The 23461-nt window shown below is 44.6% G+C and overlaps 1 long non-coding RNA gene across 1 annotated transcript in view; it reads right to left on the bottom strand.

The window, feature by feature from the left end:
• The window catches only part of LOC122738017, a 44692-nt gene that overhangs the window by 7639 nt on the left and 13592 nt on the right, over window positions 1-23461 (bottom strand). The window contains exon 2 of the long non-coding RNA XR_006354622.1: window positions 11988-12225. This is a non-coding gene — a long non-coding RNA (uncharacterized LOC122738017). The remainder of the gene's footprint in view (window positions 1-11987; window positions 12226-23461) is intronic.

The raw sequence follows: 23461 nt of genomic DNA, 5'->3' as shown, positions 1-23461 counted from the left end.
CCGGCATTCAAGGTCCACCATCATATGACTCTAACCTGTCCTTCTAGTCTTTTTTTTTCCCACAGGGCAACGAGGGTTAAGTGACTTGCCCAGGGTCACACAGCTAGTCAGATTCGAACTCAGGTCCTCCTGAATCCAGAAGCCAGTGTTTTATCCACTGTGCCACCTAGCTGCCCCTATCCTTCTTGTCTTATCTCATACTATTCCCTTTCACTATATTTGAGGTAAAGGGAACTCCCTGTCCATGGTTCCTATCCTTCCCTAGCCTTGCATCTGGCCTCTTCCCTTCCTGTGCATTTGTTGATAACATCTTTTTTGCCTGGAATAGTTTCCTCCCATCTCTGTCATTTCCATATTGGTGTTTCTTTCTTCAAAAACCCAACTGGGTACCATCTCTCCATTCTGTCTTACCTCCCTCCTCCTCCCCTCAGCTAAAAGTGAGCTCTTCCCCCTCAAACTTCTGTTAATATTTGCCTGGACCTCTTCTTTCTACAATTATTTGTGGGCAAGTTTTTCCTTTCTATAGATTGTAGACTCTTTGCAAGCAGGGTTTTGTGTTGTATCTACCACTGCAGTTAACAGGTTTTTTGTACATAGTAGAATTATAATAATTTTTTAAAAATTGAATTGGGTTGAATTTAACATATCCATCATTAAACTTCTTATGGCTTATGAGATCTGGCCAGTGTATCTCTGTGTCCAGGCAGCTTGCTTAGTTCCATCAGTCTTATAAATAACTTCATTAATCTGTCGATCAAAAGCCCTCATTCTGTTCTCCTTCCCCTCTGTCCTCCCAATAGCCTGTATCCATGCATGTGTGAAATCTGGAAGAACTTGAAATAAAAAACCAGGGTTTGAGGATTGACTCTGACACTTACTAGCTAAGCAACTTTGAATAAGTTAGAGGGCCATATATTAAGAGCTGGAAGTGACCTTGGAGAGCAACTTATCTAACCACCTCCAATTATAGGTGAGGATACTGAGTCCCAGAGATTTGAAAGTCACAAAGCCACCAGAATTCAAACCCAGGCCCTTAGACTCAAATCCAGCAGACTCAAGTTATTCAAATTCTCTGAGCCCTTATTTCCTCAATGATAAAATGGAGATAATAGCACATATACTCACTACTTCCCAATGACATTATAAGGAAAGTTCTTTACCAATGGTAAAGCAATGTATAGAGATGTGATGGTTCTTTTACTGTTATTATATGTAGATGTGTAGGTGCACAATGATTCTGCAGTCACACTTAGCATCCTCCCCTTTTCACTTCCTTGGGTTCTCAAATGACTCTAGTTTCTATTTTGGGTACCTTACCCCCCCCCACCCCAATACATTACATACACACACTCAAACTCACACTCACCCATGGAGCCAAAGATCCACAGTCATACACCCTCAGACTCAGAATCTTAAAGCTGGAAAGACTTTAGAGGTCATCTAGCCTAATCCCTTCATTTTATAGGTAAGAAACAGTCCCAGAGAAGGGAAACTAGAGGCAGAATCTAAAAATGACTAGAACCCAGGTCTTCAGACCACCAGTCCTGCATGTACCATACAATTGATCCATTCCAACAAACATCTATTGACTATTGTTAAGGGCTAAAATTCTAGCTAATCTGTCTAAAATATCTAATGAGTGGTCGCCAATCAATTATAAGCTTTAGCAAGAGTTAGACTTTTAAGCATTTATTAAGGAGAATAAGAATTTGGTAAAGAGAGAGAGAAAGGCCTAGATTTCTATCTATTAAAGGGAGAGCACATATTTAGCTCCCTTCTCCACCAGAGTCCAGAGGAAAGAGCCCCGAGACTGAGCGCCAGTCTCTTCCTTCCTCCTCCCACTAGCCCGCGTCACTTCCTGACTCCTGGTCTTGCCCTCAAAGACCTTCCCTTCATGGGCAGAAACTCTTCTACAGTAAGTATGCAGCAGGTGGCGTTATTCCAATCGTTACACTATCATGGGCAAAGCATCATACTAGGCAATGGAAACTTAAAAAAAAAACCTAATGAAAACTATTCTCTGTCCTCAAGAAGCTTACACTCTTACTGGGGAATATAACATGTAGATAATTTGAAGAGACAAAGAATACTAACAACTAGAGAGGCTTAGACAAAGCTAGTAGGATATGGAGATTCTACCTTGAGGGAAACAAAGGATCTAAAAGGGTGAGCTGAGGAGAGGATATGTCTCAAGCATAAGGGAAAGGTTTACATAAAGGCCCACAGGCATGTTTGAGGTTGGGGACAGCTAGTAAAACAGTTTGGCTGGAAGTAGAATGCATGAAAGGGATTAACTTGGAATAAACACGAAGGGTAGGCTGAGGGATTCTGAAAGCTTTAAATGTCAAAACTGAGCCAGTAACATTTAATCCTAGAGGTAGCACCCAAGCCATTGAATGACATGATTCAACCTGTGCTTACGAAATCACTTTGGCAGCTGTGTAGAGTTATGTAATTGTAGAGAGGAGAGACAACATTGGGGAGGACCAATTAGGAGGAGGCTGTTGCAGAAAGTCTAGACCAGAGGTCATGAGGGCTTGAAGTAGAGTAGTAGTTGTATGAGTAGAAAATAGGGGAGAGATTTGAGACATGTTAAGTTGGACTGCATATAGTACAATACAGACACACACACACACACACACACATATATATCTTGGTTCATATAGTAGGATCCTTGGACTTGGTGTCAGAACACAAGAGCTCAAACTCTATCTCTGCTACTTGCCACTTAATGCAAGTCATCCACCTCTCTGGCCTTCAGTTGTTTTTGTTTTTAATGTGTAAAGTGAAGATGTTTGACTGGATGATCTAGAAAAATCTGCCTCTACTTTTTTACCAGTCACTTCTCAACCTCTTCCATCTGACTTCCAACCTCATTCCTCAACTGAAACTCTCTTCAGAGTAACCAGAGATGGAGATCTCTCTCTCTCTCTCTCTCTCTCTCTCTCTCTCTCTCTCTCTCTCTCTCTCTCTCTCTCTCTCTTTCAGCAATGAGGGTTCAGTGACTCACCCTGGGTCACACAGCTAGTAACTATCAAGTGTCTGAGGCAGGATTTGAACTTAGGTCCACAAGGCCAGTGCTTTATCCACCTAGCTGTCCCCAGTCCAGAGATCTCTAATCACCACATCCAATGTCCTTTCTTCAGTTCTCATCCTTCTTGATCCTTCTGCAGTCTTGATGCTGCTAACCATCCCTTTTCTAGATGCTCTCTTGTATAAGTGTTTTTATGCTACTTCACTCTCCTGATTCTCCAGCTGCTCAGTCTCCCTTATTGGACCATCATGCCCCTTATGAGAGAGTATACAGCTGGCAACGGACCAGAACCGGCCTCTAACCTGTGAATGGCTGGAGCCGAACAGAGCAGGCTACAGACAAGAGTCAGAAATCAAGGAGAAGTTTTTCTTTTCTTTTTTGTTTGTTTGTTTTTTATTATTTTTTAGTGAGGCAATTGGGGTTAAGTGACTTGCCCAGGGTCACACAGCTAGGAAGTGTTAAGTGTCTGAGGCCAGATTTGAACTCAGGTCCTCCTGACTCCAGGGCTGGTGCTCTATCCACTGCACCACCTAGCTGCCCTCGAGAAGTTTTATTTTCAAAGTGAGGAAAATGGCTTGCAAGCAAGGACACATGGGCTGGGTCTCCTGATATTTTTTCATAGCAGAACTCTGTCCCCACTGTCTGTTTCTCGCTCCTCCTTCTTCTTCTTCATCTTCTTTTTCATATTCTTCTTCTCCTCCCTCTCTTTTTCTCTCTCATATGAGTCACTATAATTCAAAAATTATTTCTATGCAGATTACTCCCAGATCCAGATATTCAGCCCAAGACTCTCACCTGAGCTCCAATTCAGAACACCAACTGCTTAATGGGTATTTCCAGTTGGATTCTCCATAGGTATAACAAACTTTATATGACCAAAACAGAACTTTTCTTTTTTTGGGGGGGAGCAATGAGGGGTAAATGACTTGCCCAGGGTCACATAGCTAGTATATGTCAAGTGCCTGGGGCTGGATTTGAACTCAGGTCCTCCTGAATCCAGGGCCAGTGCTTTATCCACTGTGCCACCTAGCTGCCTCCAGAACTTTAAAAAAAAAAAAAACCCCAAACCAACTCTCTTCCTAAGTTTCATATTTCTTTTCAAGGGAGTCATCATCCCCAGTCACCCAGATTCACACTCTTGGACCTCATACTTATTTCTTCCCTCTCATTCAACCCTCATGTTCAATCACCAAGTCTTATTTGTACCTCCACATCTCTCAAATCTTTCTTCTCTTCACCCAAATAGTCACCACCCTCATCAACTCTAATTCAGGTCCTCATTACTTCCATCCTAGACTGTTATGAATTCATCCTAATTTGTCTTCCTCCTTCCAATATTTCCCCTAATCCATCTTCTACCCAGCTGCCAAATTGATATTCCTAACGAGAATATCTAACCATGTCATTCCCCGCTCAAGAAGTTCCAGTGTCTCCTTATTGCTCTTAGAGGAAATAAAAACTGCATTTGGACTTCAAAACCTCTTACAGTCTGGTTCCAGCCCACTTTTCCAGGCTTACTGCATATCACTCCCTTTCATACACCCTCCTTTCCAGCCATTCACCAGTAGGCCAGTCAGCTTTCTAACCTACTTAATATTCCCCATCCAGAGTGTTCCATCCTCCCACCTCCATGTCTTTGAACAATATATTCCCCATACTTGGAATGCCTCCTTCCTCAGTACTACCTCAGAATCTCTGGCTTTTTTCATGGTTCAGCACCAGTACTACCTCCTACAAGAGGATTCCCCCATCTTCCCTGAAGTTGCTAGAGCCCCTCCTAGAAATCACTTCACATTTACTTAGTACATATCTTGTTTGTACTTATCTGTGTTCATATGGTACCTTCCCAACAGAATGTAAGTTCCTTAAGGGCAGGGACTTTCATTTTTATCCTTTGGTTATCTATGGCTCAGCATTGTGTCTGTCTCACAGTAGGGATTTAATAAATGCTTGTGGAACGAATGACTAATCCCTTAAGGTCCACTCCACCTCTATTGGCATGATCTTAAGATTTTATTGATCAGGCTCCCCAGAGTCAAGAGGCCCTGCACAGGAAGTCCATAGATACATGCTAATTTGTACACATACATACAAAGAAACACAGATACTCCACAGGTAGACCCTGAGATGAACTATGCACTCTGACCCTTACACACCTAACCCGTATGGTCTGTCTGACCCTCCCATATTGGTAGGGAATCAAGGTGGGGGGCAGTTTGTGGAGTATCTGTCTGCCCTGCTTTGGAACACGTGTGGTTCTTTATTGTGCGTTAATGAAACACTGTTTTATTCTGGGCTTTTAATTCTTTCCATCTATTATGTTTAGACAACTCATTAACGATCATTTGTTATCATTAGACTTTCAATTTTAAGCTCTTTTTCTCAGGGGAGCCAATGTGCAGCTTTTACACTATTTGCATCATAAACAGTTTGGAAACCTCTTGGTCCCACCCCTGCCTCACCCCTCCCTCTGCCTCAGTCCCTGCCCCTCCACCTGCCCCTGAGCCATTCCCCCCTTCCTATTCTGTCTCTGTTCCTGCCCTTTCCTCCTTCTCAACCTGTCTCTCTCCCTTCACCTGTCTCTATCCTGTCCCTTCTAACTACTCCCTGAAGTGGGAGAGTTAGGTTGACAGGATGGGAGGCAAGGGCTCCCAGGGCTGATCCAGCCCTTTGAAACAATAAAGAGATCAGTCCTCTACCTTCTTCATTTCCCTAATATCCCAGGAGCCAGGATACTCCTATATCTTCTTTGCTAGAGACAGAACAAGAATATGCTCAGTCATGGCTACCTAGTTGCAATGAGCTCATTGTTCTCCTTGGTCTTTCCCCGAGACACAGATTCCACTCAAACCCAAAGGACTCCTCTGGCTGTACAATTCTATAGATACTCCCCCAAAACATATAAACACACAAGTGTGTACCCCCATATACTAAAAAATATCTAGCTGCCTCCAAAGTTAAAAAAACCCTGTCCTTAAATAGACCTTCCCTTTGGGGACACCAAACTCCCCAAAAGAATCCTAGCTCTTGTGCTGAGCCAAACTTTAGAAATCCAACTTCACACTCAGTGTCAGAATACCCCCCTTCACCATCCCTGACAGGAGCACTGGGATACTCTGAAGTGCTCCAGGTAAGAAGGAATCTCATCGTATTTGAAGTTGAGTTCTCATGTACCCTATACCAAGGGTGCTCCTCTCAAAATCTTTCCAATCTGCCATAGTCTGACTGGCTCTATCTATATCACTGTCAAGACTAGTACCACCTCTGGCCTCCAGGAGGCTCTGCTCAGTAATTCTGCATGCACCCCCACCTCCTGCCCCTTAGGGCTGGATAAGAACCCAAACCCTTTTCCCTAGATCACCCAAGATACAAGGTGGGTTTTTCAGAAGTTATGCTAAAGAACTGGCAAAATGAAAAGCAAAAACACAAAACTGAATAGGTTTGTAGATCACAGAAATTTCATCCAATTTCATGTTAATCCTGCCATTTTAAATCTAATTTGACTAATATATTTTGGGGGGTGGGTTGGTGAATGTCTGTGCCCAGTTCTCATTCCTTTTCCAGCCCTCAATGCTTTAATAGATCGTCTTTGTTATTTGTTGCAATTGGAAAAAAAATTTCATTACCTAATGGTCAGCCTGGTGGTGGCAAACCAACTTTGAACTCTGCTGAGCCAGTCTAGGGAAGACAGTACATATAGACCACTGATGAGCATGTACTCAGACCCTTTCTGGATTCATGAGAGTTTTCACAATCACTGTTGTATCCTCAAGAACCAGGGTTACTTCCCCAGCACAATGAGGCGTCACAGTAGATGTTAGCTGAAGACAGTAAAACAAAATTCTATGAACAATATGAGTCACCACAGAGTTGTCTAGCCTCTGCTTGAGTTCTTTCTCAAACAGAAAAAAGGAGTCCTGTGCCAATATTAGACAGCTTTTAAAAATTCTTCCTTATAGTGTACCAAACTCTCTCCCCTCTTATTTTCTCTCTACTGGTCCTAGTTGCCCTCTCTGGGGACATGAAGAATGGCTCCATTCTGCTCTCTTCATTCTGGGCAGCCTGTCTTCATCACTCACAGTCCCATCCTCTAGCTACAACTCACCATGGCAACCTTTGACCAGCTTCCCCCACAGCTGGGATCTCATCCACTGACCCCAACCAAACTGCCTGCTGGGGAGGGGGAAGGCTGTAGAAAGAAGAGTGGTGGCCATCCTTTGAGCCTCTCAGTCCCTTATATGAAGCTCTAAGGGTACCCTTCCTCACTCTTCCCTGCCTCATTCCCCCACAGAGAAGCCAGGCACCTTTGGTCTGGGGAGCATCTTGAGAGACCCCATGTCCTTAAGACTCCCCCTGATCTTACTGCTCAGTCCAGGGGACCTCTCCCTCAAGACTCTAAGCCCCTATCTTGGAATGCCTCTTCCCACCATTCATTAATTCAGTCCCAATGAGCCTCATGCCCATATGTCTTTTTCCTTTAGCCACAAGTCCCCTGGCCCCTCTGCTTACCATCGGGCCCTGACCCCTCAGCTTCCTACAGTCCCTCCTCTTCCAGTCCCTCAGTGTTTTCTGCCTTTCAGTGACACTCCATGACTCTCAGCCCCCCCCTTCTTTCTCATCAACCCCTCAACAATTCACTCCTTCACTCCTTCATCCATTAAGTGGCTTCAGATCTCCATTCCATCTTTTTTTCAGTCCCTATCTCTCTGTGCCTCAATTCTCTCAGATCACTCTTTCTGTCCTCCAGCCCCTCAGTCTCTTCCTTCATATTTCCTTCAAGTCTCTTTAAGTCCAGAGGAGGTAATTGGGAAATGGGCCGAGTTCTGAGAGGATGGAGGTAAGCAGGAAGGGTGACTACTGCAGTCCATCTTTGTCCAAGAGAATGACTAAAGCACCCACCCTGGCCAGCCCCCCTCTTCTCCCCTTTCCCCTCTCTCTCTCCTGACTTCATCCTCTGGCCCCCCTCTTTTCCTGCCCCTGAAGAATCCTCCCCCTTCCTCCCCTCAGACCCAGGGCTGGAGGGTCCAGGCCGCTCCCTAATGTAGGTTATTGTAATTGATACGAAGGTAATTTGATAATGTGTTACGGTGAATAATGTCTTCATTTTCTGCTAAATCCCATTTTTGTAGCCATCTGGGCTTCCTCAACTGACCCCCTGGGGACGCCGGGTAATAGAGAGTAATTATTTCTCAAGTCATTTTACTTTTTCAAAGTGTTTAGTGCTTATCTGTTTACAATTAAAATGGAAACGACCCTGATTCACTTCCTTCCTTTTTATTTAAATAGCACAGCCCCCCCAGACACAGTCTCACCACACACACTGTCAGCCCCCCTCATACACACAGTCACACAGCCCCCCCCCAGTCATACAGAGACAAGACACACAGCCATTACATGGGCAACCCCCACAATAGTCACACGCAGAAACATCACCCCACATCTTACCATCACCCAGCCCCAACCTAACCCCCCCCCTCACCGCCCTCACACACAGTCACAGCTAAACACATCCTCACTGTTTACACACACACCCCTCTACAGTCACAGAGATCCACAGTAATTCCATAAAGCCCAGTACCCACACACAAAGTCACATAGCAACACCCCTCCCATCCAATCACACAAGCCCCTCAGTCATGTCAAAAATCATACACATGAAAACTATACAGGTCTCAAAGACAGTTACACAGCTTCCAATTATAGTCAGGTATAGACATGTAGTTAACCCCACATACAACTGACAGCCTTTCACCAACCCCTTCCACAAAACAGATACAGTTTCTACCTTATTCAAATATCCTTCCAGTACAACATCATCATCCTTCCCCAAACACACACAACAGACATACATACACAGTTAACTGCTTCCCCCTGCCCTAAGCCAAGACCCAATCATGCATCCTACTGTCTTTCCAAATCTCGAGTTAGTTTCACAATCACATATCCCCCATATACAGACAGACACCACTATCAGCCCCTCCGCACTAAGTCAAATAGATACTCCACCAAACACAGTAACATGCAGACACAATCAGACAACCCCCATACACAGAGTCATTTCTTTCCCCAAATGAGTACATACAGATTCCTCTACCCCAACCCAGGTTCTTTCAGCTCTACCCAGACATCCCCAGCCCCACATACATGTTACCCTCCAGCATACACAGATAGTCCACAGTTATCTAACTTCCTAGAACAGCAGCACAGTTACACCAACAGCCACACATAGAGAAACAGTCATACAGACCCATAGTTACAATTGCCCTCCCAAAAGTCTCACAAAATGATAGTCACCTGTAACAACCCTCCCTGAGTGACCCCTATCAGATTCTCCAGGAAATTCTCCTTACACAGTCCACATTTAGAAGTAAACCACTTTCTACATAGTCATTGACCCCTTGCAGTATGCCCCGCCTCATAGTCTCACATTCACAATCACACAGACATATGGTCAAACACAGAGATACAAATAATTGCCAATGTTACATTGCAAACTCAGAGTCATAGTGACAGATGCATTCATTCATTCTATACATGTATATGATCATCTCCTATCCTTATGTAGGGTCCCTCATATAGTCTCTACATACTCTAACACTCTGCTCTTAAAGGAGGAAACCTTTTAGGCAATGAATCCACCAACATTTTATAACTGAGCACAGAGAGTTGTGTCTGAATATGTCTTTTCCTATGAATTCCATATCAAAAAACAACCACACAAAACCAAAATGATACGGTGAGAGCAGATATTAAAGACTGGCATGTTTGCATGTGTGGTGTTGGTGTGATTGATGTATGTTTTCACAAGTGCATGTGTATGATCTCATACCCAGATGTTTGCTCAGCAGCATGCTCAAGGGTGTGTTCCCTTCCTCATGGAAACCCTTCCCTGCAAGTGTGAGGCAGTCCTGTCACCTTCCTTCCTTCACAGAGCCAAAGGAAAGGAGGAAGGGGGGAGGCCGAACATGGAAGAAGGAGATCATCCTGGTGGGGACCAAATCCTGAGGCCCTTTAGGGGCCTGGACAGATGTTACAATCAATGCCATGGACACTGTTCTGTATGTGCGTGTATATGTGAGTGTGTATGTGCGTGTGCACGTGCACGTGCATGTGCGTGTGCCTTCCCAACCCTTGGAAAATAGGTGTGCCCATGTATGTGAGTCCCTGAACCCATCAAATGTACATTACATACACCCCAGAGGGGTTGTCCACAGTGAGCCTGTCCTTTCAGGCCCCTGATCACTGATGCACGTACTAACCTTGGTCTGCAGCTGCAGTCTCCTCATTCACCTCCCAGATCAGGGGTTTAGAGCTGGGATCAACCTTAAAGATCACTTACTTCCTCATGTGCAGATGAAGGAATTGAAGCCCAGTGAGGATGAGTCACATTCTCAACATCACACACCATGTAGTCAATTGCAAGACTGGCATTTGTTCTCAGGCCCTGTTATGCTACGGGAGTCCTGCGTTCTTCCCACTATGGCAAATGCTGCTTTTTAACTACAAGCTCTCCACTGACCCCCAATTGGCCCCCATTTCACTGATCCTCCCCCATCAGTGAGGGGGGTCATTGAAGGCCTTCCTCACTTCTCACTGAAACTTCTGCTTTTCATTGGCGATTCACCCCCTTTTATTTACCCTTCTCACTGACTCTCTTCCCCCAATTATCTTTCCCTATTCTCCCTTCTCCTTAGTCCCAGGTTTGACTGGGGCTACATTTATGGCTGAGGCCTACCAAAGTAAGGAAGGACAAAGTGACCTATTAACTGGTCACAGAATTTCCTGGAGCACTGCCTGCCCCATGCCCAAGTTGTCATAATCTGTCCCTCATATACATACATCTTGTGGTTCAGTCATTTTCAGTCATATCCAGTTCATGACTCCATTTGGGGTTTTCTTAGCAAAGATACTGGAATGGTTTTACCACTTTCTTATCTAATAAACATACACATATACACAATACATCCATACACACACACACAATATATCATAGGTAATACATACATAACCCATCCCATACATCCATAATACACACATACATATATACTCAGATACACACACACTCAAATTCAAGAGAAGGAGCCAATTTCCTTGAGGTTTCTGACAGCACAGACAAATCATGGGCTGGAACTTAAGGTTTCCATTCAAGCTCTTCATTCTTGCGCCCCATCATAGGCCTACTCTTGAATAGTCATAAAAGCAGAGAGTTGTGGGTGGGAAGGAGAATGAATGATGGATCTAATTGATCTTAATAACTAATTCTATGGGAGAAACTGAGTAAGGATAAATTTGGGGTCCCCACTGTACATGAAGCTTCTCAGTCCCACAAGACCATCTTTCCTGCCTCTCTACTATTCCATCACATTATCACCCCTCACTCCAGGGATGTTAGCCTGGGAGTAAGAGTCCTCTTCTGCCTTGGTGAAAAGTCTGGTCTGTAGGGTCCCTATAAGAGAGGCTTTGGAAAGAGTCAAGTCATTGAGTTGAAATACTGCCTACCACCACCACCCCAGCACCCATCCCTAAGGGAAAAAAATGGGTTTTGTGTTTTGATCATGGATAAATTGTTGAGGCACATGCTTACTCCTTTTTTTTTTTTTTGTGAGGCAATTGGGGTTAGTGACTTGCCAGGGTCACTCAGCTAGTAAGTGTTAAGTGTCTGAGGCCGGATTTGAACTCAGGTCCTCCTGACTACAGGGCCGGTGCTCTATCCACTGAGCCACCTAGCTGACCCATCGGCTTACTCCTAATCTCCCCCATTTCTCATTGGTCTTTCTCTTTTTCTCCGACTTTCTCTGCCTCTGTCTCTTGTTTTTGGTGTCTGGAGGTGTGTCTGCTTCTCCACTTGTTTACATTGTTTTCTGTCTCTCCCTTTCTATATGCTCCCCGACCCTTGCTTTCCTGGTCTTTGCCTCCCCAGAATTCGGGGTAACTCCAGATCCACAGTACTCACACTGTCTCTCTGTCTCAGTCTCCCAGCTCTCGTATCTCTCCTCGGAGTAAACGTGATTCCTGGCCGGTAATGGTTTGATGCCTCCTGTGGTGGTCTGGGTCGCCCTCAGGGACATTTCAGACTGGGGCTGTTTCTAGAGAATCCTCAGGAGGGAAATGCGGTGAAAACGCGGAGAAGATTTAAGCAAATGACTGTGTCAGCTTCTATTTATTCCTGACGAGACCGCCCGGGGGCAAGGCTGGAAGACAGAGACACAGAGAAAATCATGAGAGAAACAGAGAGATCCAGGGAGATTGAGGACTTGGTCAACTTCTTGGATCCTCCTGAAGAGATTACTACCCTAGGCATCTCTCCCTCCCTGTCTCTGTCTCTGTCTCTGTCTCTGTCTGTGGTCTGTGTCTGTGTCTCTCGTCTCTGTACTCTGTCTCTGTCTCTGTCTCTCTCTCTCTCTCTCTCTCTCTCTCTCTCTCAGGAAACACACAGCACACACAATTAGTGACTGACTCCCCCTGGACACTTGTGGGTTATCCACATAAATGGTGAGTAATTCTGCTAAGGATGCTGAGGTTTGGGAATAGGCTTGGGTTCCAAGAGACTTGCACAGGAAACAAAAACTAAATGTTCAGGGGCCCCTCAATGAATGAGAGAGACACACAGAGACAGAGACTGAGACAGAGGGGGAAAGAAAGAAGAAGGGAAAAAGAGAAGCAGAAGGAAAAGGAGCAGGAAGTCTTCTTGGAGTCATCTGTCAGGGAGGAGAGAAGAGATGAGGAAGAGAAGGGAAAGGAGTTGGGGGGGCAGGGAAAGACAGGAGGAGACTTTCCTTTTTCCCTTTTGCGTTTGGAGCAGCTAATAGCAAAATTCCTAAAGGGGCAGATTGTTTTGGCTTCCTCCTATCTCCCTTTCTGTCCCATTTCCAGTTTCCCTCTTCTCTGACTCTTCACTCCCAGTACTCCCAGGGTGCCCTAAGCCTTCCACTGCCACTCCCTTGCCAGGCTTGAAAATTATCTTTCCCCTTCTTCTCAAACCTCTGTACTCTATCAGGACAGCTGATCAAAGCTAGTGCCAGAAGGAAGGAATTTGATTAAACTAACCCTAACTACGGTATGGGTGATTGGTATCACCTTTTAGGTCTTCCAGATGCCTATAAACTTTTTCAAAAAAGGAGATTGTGAACTCCAGCACAGTTTATTGGTAGGATTTGAGGTCATGTAACAAAAAGAAGGAAAAACACTGTCTGGAAGATAATTTGTTCAAGAGTTCCGCCTAAGAATCCACCACCACCACCACCACCACTATGCCTCTCACTTTTCCCTATTTTCTTCCCATCTCCATTTGAGAGTCTTTCAAAGCTCCCAGTATTTTCTCACTGGCTTCCCTTGCAACTGTCTGGGAGCTGCCAGGATCTTCAGGATGAGGAAGTGGAAAGGAGCTCATTTCCTGTAGGGGTGATGAGCAAATTGGGCTTTTGTCATTTGAGTCATTTCAGTCCTACCAGTTTCCAAACTTCAGTTTCCATGTCTCCCTCCAACACTTTCTGTATGAGGCCTTCCAATAAAATAATATGTGTGCAAGCATTTTGCAAATGTTAAAATGGCATGTAAATGTCAGCTACTATTATTTATTATTATAATCTTTAGCTACTCCTGCAAAAAAGTAGCTTCTCTACAGTGTTTCCAAGTGTATATACATGATTGTATCTACATGAATCATATAATTATATGCTTGTGTTCATGCATTTATGTATGTGAGTATGTCCCTGTGTAATTGTGAATTAGCTATGTGTGAGTATATATGTATGTGTGATTGTGAAGTTCCCTTTGTGTATTCATCTATATTTATATTGTACAATTATATTATGGTTTTGCATGTGGTTAAATGTATATACAATTGTGATCATTGTGAGTATATATGTTTGTGACTATCAATGTATATGATTTTGTGCTTTCCATACAAATACTGAGTCAAACATAACACAGAAGCCTCTTTTCTCTAAAAGGAATAATTTTCAAGCCCTGATCACAAACTCTCCTCCTCACTCCCTGCCCAAGTGTTTCCCCAGCCCATGGAGTCTGTGCAAACACCACATCTACTTCATACTCTTTCAGGCAGAGCAGGGGAGGACTAGATCTGTTTACACTGGATCCCCAGAGACTATGTGTGCCTGGACTAATGTGAAGAGAATATGGACGATCATACTCCACAAACCAAAGCCCTCTACACAAGTAGGTCTGAAATAAGGGAATTTATTTGGTGGGGAGAGGAGAAGGGACAAAGAGGGAAAAGTTCTCCAGTTTCAGACTTCTTCAGTGTGTCCTCTCCTCAGTCATCCCTCTCAGCTTCATTGATACTAACTTCCCACTCAAGGACACATGCACAATACATTCAGTAAACACTCAGGCAATATCATACATCCAGACAGACTCACACACTCATATATACTCACAGTTTTACAGGGTCACAATGAAGCCATTCTTTTATAGGTTTAGGTACAATCTGTCACAGCATAATCAGTCACAGTACACCCAGTCACTCTCACACACAGCCACTTTGGGGCACTTACTCTCATATAGACTCACACTTTCTCTAATATAGTGACTATCATTTCCTGTGGCCAGATGAGCCAGAGCTCAGGACTTAGGGAGAAAGGACAGAGAGGAGGAGAGAAGGAGAAGGAGAAGGAAGAGAGAAGGGGGGCTGAAATTCACTGATTGACAAGGGTCAAGAATAGATTTGAACTAAGGGTTTCTGAGGCATCTCTGGATCAATCCTATTAATTCTGCAGCTGCCTCAAGCTAAAACCTGATGGGGACTTTAAGACTCATACTGACAAAACTGGAGAGATCTCAGAGATCACCATACAACCCCCTCATTTTACTAATAGCAGAGTTGGGATCTAGAAAGGGGAATTAACTTACTCAAAGTGGTAGAAGAAGGCCTAGAACCAAGCCTTCTGCCTCCCAACTCTGGGTTCCCTTATAACACATAGCACTGTACTCCAGGAGAATCTCCTGGGTCTTACCCTCTTCCCTACTTAACTTCAAGACAACTGCCCCTCTCTTTTCCCTCAGCACCATTTACAAAAAGTTTATAAATGCACACACGTATGCATATACTTGCACACATGTGTCCACTCCCACATGGGCACCATTTTTGCATATTTACATATACTCGTATTGGTGGTGGTGGTGGTGGTTCTTTGTTCTTTTTTTTTTGTGGTTCTTTGTTCTTGAAGAGGACCGTGACACCATGATGGTGTCATGACTTGCAGTGAGTTGGATTTAAGTGAGGAAAGGCTGTGCAAAGTCACTAACATTACTTTATCCTCCAGAGCCATCTGGGTCCAGTGGCAAGATGTATGTGTATATGTGTGTATGTATGTATGTGTGTATGTTTGTGTGTGTGTGTGTGTGTATGAAGATGACTGAAGAAGGTCCCAGATGTTTAAGGCAATTGGGGTTAAGTCACATAGCTAGCAAGTGTCTGAGATGAGATTTGAACTCAGGTTGTTCCAACTTCAGGGCCAGTGCTCTATCCACCTAGCTGTCCTGACATATACTCATACAAGCACAGAGAATCCATGGGATGATTCCACATTCAGATTGGCCTTGGAGGAAGGTCTGAAAGGGGAAGATGAATTCTCAGAGGATGAAGGCAAGGTACTATCTACCATTGTGTTTCAAACCAACTTATCCTCCTCCTAAGAAGAGAATGTAAACCATCATGTCAACTCTTCCTTAGTTTCACTATATTTACATAGTATAAACCAGAGCACATTCACATAGACTTATATACATTGTTCTATGCTACCAATCTGAGGAAAACACATGCTGTGACACAGTCACACCCAATCACTTCAGGTGCACATCTGAGAAGTTAAGGACTTATACAAGGTCATCATACAGATGTTCTCAGACCTAGTACTTAAGCCTATCTTGAAATCCAATCCTATTGCCACAACACACCCATGTATATGGACAGGCACCCTTATACATATAGTCACACATCATATTGTACCAGAACTAGAAGATCATAGAAGTTATCTAGGACCATCCCAACATTTTTTAAAATTAGGACACTAAGACCTAGACAGATGAAAATGACAGAGTGGAGATGTCAGGGCCCCTTCGAATTAGACCATCACAAGTAGGTGGTAGTGAAGTCAGGCATCCAGGGAGACAAGGTGAATTAAATAGGACTTGATTTTTTCTTTTCTTTTTGTTTTTGCGGGGCAATGAGAGTTAGCAACTTGCCCAAGGTCACACAGCTAGTAAGCGTCAAGTGTCATAGGCTAGATTTGAATTCAGGTCCTTCTGAATCCAGGGCCAGTGCTTTATCCACTGCACCGCCTAGCTGCCCAATAGAACTTGATTTTACAGGTTCTTTGTGCTGGCCATTCTGAGAGGAGAGAGAATGGGTCTTTGGCTCAAAGAGAAGCTGGGGATCAGGCTTGGCCAGCAGAGGTCAAATAGCCATTGAAGTGTCCAGATGTATTTGGGCAACACTGGAAAAGGGAAGGAAGGGAGGACCATCCTCCAGGAGAATTCAAGGGTTAGCTGTAGGGAGAGGGAGGGGATGTGTATGGTGAAAAGGGAGTGTCAGGAAAGGCAAAGAATCTTTGAAATGTCTACAAATTATGAAGGAGTAGAGGGGCAGCTAGGTGGCACAGTAGATAAAACACTGGCCCTGGATTCAGGAAGACCTGAGTTCAAATATGATACTTGATGCTTACTAGCTGTGTGACCTGGGCAAGTCACTTAACCCTCATTGCCCCACAAAAAAGGAGTAGAGGAAAGGGGGGGGGGGATAGAGAGGAGCTCTGACTGAATATAGCAATCCAGAATGACAGAATGTTGTAGTAAGAAGCGGTGTGCAGGGTAGACATAGGCATGAGAAAAGGGTGTGCAAAGTTTGTCCAGGCACACACAGATGTTTCCAAAGCCCCATTGACAGAAATGAAGCTGCCTAGGATCCAGAGCCTTCACTCTCTTAGACAACTTCCTAAAATCATAATCTGCAGAAAAGGTGCCATCAGTAGAGGTAGTTCCTCATCTCCAAAGTCCCTGTCCCTGTCCCTTGACTTCCCTGACCACTTTGTTTTCAGGGATTAACTGTCCATTCATGACAAAAAGTAAAAAAAAGTTAAAAATTTAAAAGAATGAGCACCTGGTTATTTGTTCTTGAACTCCACCATCAGCCCTAATGGCAAAGTGCAGGGTTACTGGAACAGTTTGGAGAGATGCTTTTTTAGACAAGATAATGAGTATGAAAAAGTGGTTCTATATTTTAGGAAAGGGGAAGGGGAAAGGGAAGGGGAAGAGCTAGGGCTTGATTAAATAGAGCTCTTTTCAACATTTGTATTTGTAAGTGAAATGTAGTTGTCAACTTCAAAGTATGTTTAGTTAAGATGTAATTTCATTGATTTGCTTGAGAAATAAAAACAATGCCCTTTAAGACTGAATATCCAATAAATGTTATCCTTTAATATAAAAAATTCCTGGGGCGGCTAGGTGGCACAGGGGTGGCTAGGTGTCGCAGTGGATAAAGCACCCACCCTGGATTCAGGAGTACCTGAGTTCAAATCTGGCCTCACACTTACTAGCTGTATGACCCTGGGCAAATCACTTAACCCCCATTGCCCCACAAATATTATATATATATATATATATATATATAATTCCTTATATTCTTCACACCCTTATGTGAGAAGGCAGATCTTGGGGTCAGAGACCTGAGTTCAAATGCCATTTCCAGTTTGTACCACTTATTAATTAAGTAACATTGAGCAAGTCACTCAACCTCTCAGTACTTCAGTATTCTCATATGTAAAATAGGAATAATAATACTTGAATTATCTGCTCAGTCCTCAAATCTTTCATCTCAACCACCGGTCCTTCAATCAAGACCTTCAATGTCAAGCCTCTGTCCTTGACTTTTCACTTGAAGCACCCATGGCCTCACCAGTGGTCCCATTCCTTTAGCCTAAATGACCAAATGTGCCCCTGAGGCTTCTAATCCCTCAACCCTGGACCTTATTGACGTATGTGCTTTGTAAACTTAAAAATATTTCATGGTAAAAAGCAAAGATATCACTTGCTGAATCTATAATTCTGGGCAAGACATTAATTTCCTTGACCCTCAGCTCCTTCATCTGTAAAATGAGGCAGGCTTGTGTCATCAGAACTGAATATTGCCTGAGATCCCTTCCAGTTCTAAATCCTAGATGTAAACTGTTAGTATTATTGACTGCTCCCTTCCTTTATTAAGCCATTGCTGAAGTTCTGACCTTTGGGTCTGTATTGTGATCGACTCATTGCTTAGCTATTTTCACCATAAGGCCAACAAGCAACAGAAGGAGTTTGTTCTGAATTTGAGAATGTCCAATCAGCTGAAAAGGGGTAGTATGTGTAGCCACATTCTTGTATTTTCAGGTGGGACTCCACTGGGTTTGACTCCTTGACCAAGAACAATATGGAAGAGGGAAAGGCATCCATCCTCCAGAGCTGGTGGCAGTACAACACAAATGCACATACACAACATGGCTCAGTGGAAAAAAGGGAGGCCTAAATTCCATTTCATGTTACACACACACACACACACACACACACACACACACACACCCCGTGTAACTGTGGGCAAGTCATTTCACTTCTAGCAACCAGTTTCTTACCTTGTGAAGAGGAAGAAAGTCACAGGTTGTTGCGAATAAAGTGCTTTGTAAACCTTAAAGTGATAAAAGTATATATTATACACACAATTGGATAGCAGTGTGTCGAAAGATGTTCAGCACCTTGGACAGAGGAGAGGGTTTCTGCTGGCTTTGTGAGAGGAGGACAAACTACACCCTCAACAACTTACTTCCGGATCGCCTAGAACAGTGGCAGACTGGGAAAGAAACTTTCAGAGACACTTGCACTCACTCTGCTCCTAAATCAGAGAGATCACCCAAGGACTGTCTCATTCCTCTCACCACCACGCTTCCCACCCCGACTCCCTGCTTCGTTTCAGACCGCCTTTATGGAGAAATTGAGGTTGAGGAATCAGGAGCTGATTGTGCCTCAGTTTCCCAGGCTGTAAGATGGACTAAGGGTAAGAGAGAGAAAGGAATTGTGTATTAGTCTTCCAAACTGAAGAATGGTTTGGGGTTGGGAGGAGTGGGTTAGGTGCTCCAATCGGAAAGAAATAATAAAACATGGGCCGGGGCCCGGATGGAGGTATCAAACGAGCCACCTGGAAGTGGAGCGTTTGTCCTGGGTATGGTCCTGCCAGGCTTCAGTGGTTCTGGGGTTCGTGGTCTTCCAAGGGCCCCTCCCTATGGCTTGGCTGTTCAGGCTTGGGGGCCACGCCTGGTCCATCTGAGTCATTCGCCTGGAGCCTAGCCGCCGCCCCGCAGAGGCTGATTTAATTATGTGACACTGATGCGAAGGGGTGGGGGTGGGGGGTGGGACGCGGGGGAGAGAGACAGGGTCAAAACGTTTTGTAAAAATCTGTCTCACAAATGCGGCTGCTCCCCTCGGGGTATAGAGGGATTACAGTGTCTTCCGTGTCCATCAAGTATGTACGGGCGTATAAAGAGACAGTGGAAGTGGATAGAGTAAGGAACGAAAAGCGGATAATCCGATAGGTTTACATGGCATGCGCTCGGGTTCCCCAGGCTAGCGGGATCCAGAATATTAGCCCGGATTTCTTCCGTCCCTCCCAGAAAATAATTTTCCCTTTTATGGCTGATTCTTCTTTTGTCTGGAAATCAGAAGGGAAGGTCTCTCCTCTGCCCTACCATGGAGCCCCCACCCACCAATGGGAAGAATCAGGCTGAGAGTGGGGATGTATAAGGAATTCAGACCAACTGAGAGAGAATGGGCAATAGCCCACTGGGCGGGGTTAAGGAGAAGATATTCCACAGTTCTCTCAAAAAACAAGGCTGAGGAAAATGGCAGAGAAGTGAAGCTGCTTCTTTTTCTTATACCACATAAAAACACTTCTGAAACTTTCTAAAAACCAGGGACGTGATACGAGGAGTGGGGAAGACCTGTGATCTCCAGGGAATCTAAATCCATCGTTAAGGGTTCTCCCTCGGGTCCATTGGCACTTACTCCCTCAGCCTAACTCAAAAGGTAGAATAAGTTCTTTAGGGGCCCTGGTTGAGAATTTAGGGGTTGATTTAAAGGACTGGGGACAAAGTTGAGAGATTATGTGGTTGAAGTGATTATGAAGCAGATATGAGGAATTGTGAGCCTGTAGAGAGGGGCTGGGAGTTTGGATTCTAGGATTTAATGACTGACTGGAGGAAATGCAGGGCCCTAGGAGGAACAGGGGGCTAAAATGATACTGGGATGAGGGAGTAAAGAGAACTGGAGGAGTAAAGAGTGGGCACTTCTCTGATCAGGACTTGAGGGACTTAAATAAGAGACTGAGAGCTGAGGCAGGAGATTGATCTCTTGTGAGGGAACAGGAGCTGTGCTGATGTATTGGGAGGATGAGACAAGGTGCTTGGATGAGCTACTGGGGGTGGGATTGGGGCTGAAGTAAGGGCTTGGAGTTCTCAGGTCAGGATACAGAAGACAAAAGTAAAGGATTTGTGGCAGGGTGAGGGGGATTTAAATGAGGGATTCTTAGGGGCAGCTAAGTGGCAAAATGGATAAAGCACCAGCCCTGGATTCAAGAGGACCTGAGTTCAAATCTGGCCTCAGACACTTGACACTTACTAGCTGTGTGACCCTGAGCAAGTCATTTAACCCTCATTGCCCACCTCACCCCCCAAAAATAAAAAAATAAATGAGGGATTCAGGGCTAAGGGAGCATTGTGGGGTCAATTATATCTAATAGCGAACAAAGCTGTTATAACATTGTTACTCTTCCCATAGTTCAGTGTTCTAGTTTCCTAAGGCCTTTTCACACACATTTTTTAAAAAAATTGGTCTTAACCAAACCCAACAACCCCCCTAAACATGTGTAACATGCTTGGGCAAACCCATCATACTTGTGAACACCCAGGAGGTCTCTACAAACCTAATAAGCCACATTCCCCTGACCTGTCTATACATACACAACATGGCTATGCACACTGAAGATGCTGTCTATAGCTAACAGACTATGCATACAACCATGTTCATTTAATACACAACACATAGGATCATGAGACCATAGATTCAGAGCTGGATTAGAGGCCATTGAGTCTTCCCTCCCTAATTTCACAGATGAGAAAACTGAGGCTGAAAGACGTTAAATGACTTGCCCAGGGTCACACAGCTAGTAAATATCTGATGAAGAATTTACATTCATGTCTGGCTGACTCCAAGCCCAGCATTCTATCCACTGTGCCACCTAGCTGTCTGGATGTTTTCTTTCACATGTTCTTTTGTATGTAAGGTAGGCAATGATAGCCCCAGACATAAAAACACACAAGGAATTACAGACATATGTACACATATATACACAGCAATATACTGATGATTACATGAAACAGTACCAACACACAATAACACACCACCACCTTACAAATACAAAAAGGTATATACCTTCCCCAATTATACATGCGGCCATAAAAAGACATTGGGCACATATATGTAGTCACATGGAATCATAGTTTTAGGCATGAACACAATCACCAAAAGATATGGTCACAGAGAACTTCACCCAGGCCAGTCCTCTAGTACATGGGAGCCTGCTCTGTCACACCCAGAGTTTGCCACCTCCTAAAATCATGGGTTATGAGAAGCTCTTTCCTCCTCTTTCCCATGGTTCCTGGACATAGAATATGATCCTCAAATGGTGGTAGAACTAGAAAGGAACAGCTGGGCACAGAGAGCCCTCCACTCCAGCCAAACTCTAGTCTAAGCCCTGGTGGGGAAGGATCTGGGGACATATCCAGTTATATAGTCACACAGAGAAAGTCCCACAACTGACCTAATACACAGATGAAGAGGACTCTGAAGACTGTCTCCCTGTGATATATTCACCTTTAACCTCCTTAAAGTCATGAACACAGAGACCATATCTGGGCCAAACCACTGTAAGAAGTCTGAGCATATCCATGCCCCACTCCCTTTCACAAGGACATCCAGAGATAATCCTGGAGAGGGTGGGGTCATCCCACTGACTGCTCCATCCCTCCCACCCCCAACCTGTTGGCACCCACCTGTCCAGGTGATCCTGTTGCTGCAATCCAGAGTCCTGCCTAACCAGATGAAGCACAGGTAAGTGGGTGGGGATTGTAAGGGCTCCTATTCCATCTCTACCCCCACCCTGGCACTGACCCCACCCTCTGGTCCACCCACCAGCTCACCCCCTGTGGTGCTCTCCTCTCTTCAGTCCAGACTAGAGACCTGGGGGGTGGATCCCAGGAGAGGAGGCAGCATCTGACGGCCCAGTACCAAAGCTGGGGGGCTGGGCGGGGGAGAGGGGCAGGGAGGGCTTTCTCAGTGTGCGAGTGAAATTTTATTTTTAACAGATGCTGAGGCAGATGGCGCAGAATTAGCAGAAAATGGGAGAGGAAAGAGAGGGAGAACATTACTGACTCCGGAGAGAGTGGACATTAAAAAAATAAAGAAGAAGGGAATGAAAACAAGCTTAAGTGCTCTCTCCAGGGGGGGGCGGGGAGCGGGGAGGCAGAGAGGGACGGAGCAGCCTGGTGATAACCAAAGGCGTGAAATTGCAAAAGTAGAATTTGTGGGACTCGGGAGGGGCTGAGGAGGCCCCAGTTTCATTGCAAAACTCACTCAGAAATTACTGATGTGATGTTTGAGCTTTTATCATTAATAATCATCCAGGGGGGAGGGGGAGACAAAGGGACCTGCATCGCTGGGGCACAGAGGGATGAATGTCGGGGTGGATATAGGAGAGGGGAGATGTGTCTGGGAAAAAAGGTGCCTGAGGGACCCAGAAAAGAGATGAAGAGAGGATGGTCACAAGGGAAGAGAGAGAACTAGGAGAAACACAGGAATTGACAGTGAGAAAGACAGACAGAGATGAACAGAGACAAGCACAAAGAGATAAACAGAGACAGAAGAGACAGAATAAATGAGAAAGAAAAAGGGGAAAGTAAAAGAAGAAAAGAAATGGAAAAAAGTCTTAAGAGGGTAGAAGGGAAGAGAGATGGAGCAGCTCAGGCAGAGACGGAGGGAGATGAATTGGGACACTGAGAGAATGATGGAGACAAGCAGGGAGAAGCTGAAGCAGAATGAGCAAGAGAATCAGAGAGCTTTGTGAAAAACAGGAACCATTGCTTTCTTATCTTTGTATTGCCCCACAGAGTCTAGTACAGTGCACTGTACGAAGTATCAATAAATAATTATTAAATGAATGGACAGAAAGAAAGACATACAAAGAAACAGGGAGAAAGAGAGAGAGGGGCAAAAAGACTATCAGAGACAAGAGACAAAGAGAGGGAGAGAAAGAAAGGCAGAAACACTGAGCAGGGAGGGAAAAGACCAACGAGCAGCAGAGACAAAAAGAGATGGAGAGACAGAGCGTAT

The sequence above is a fragment of the Dromiciops gliroides genome, chromosome 2, assembly GCF_019393635.1.
Source record: "Dromiciops gliroides isolate mDroGli1 chromosome 2, mDroGli1.pri, whole genome shotgun sequence".
Classification (NCBI taxonomy): domain Eukaryota; kingdom Metazoa; phylum Chordata; class Mammalia; order Microbiotheria; family Microbiotheriidae; genus Dromiciops; species Dromiciops gliroides.
Note: the sequence above shows the minus strand (reverse complement) of the source record. Positions and strands in the feature narration are given on the sequence as shown.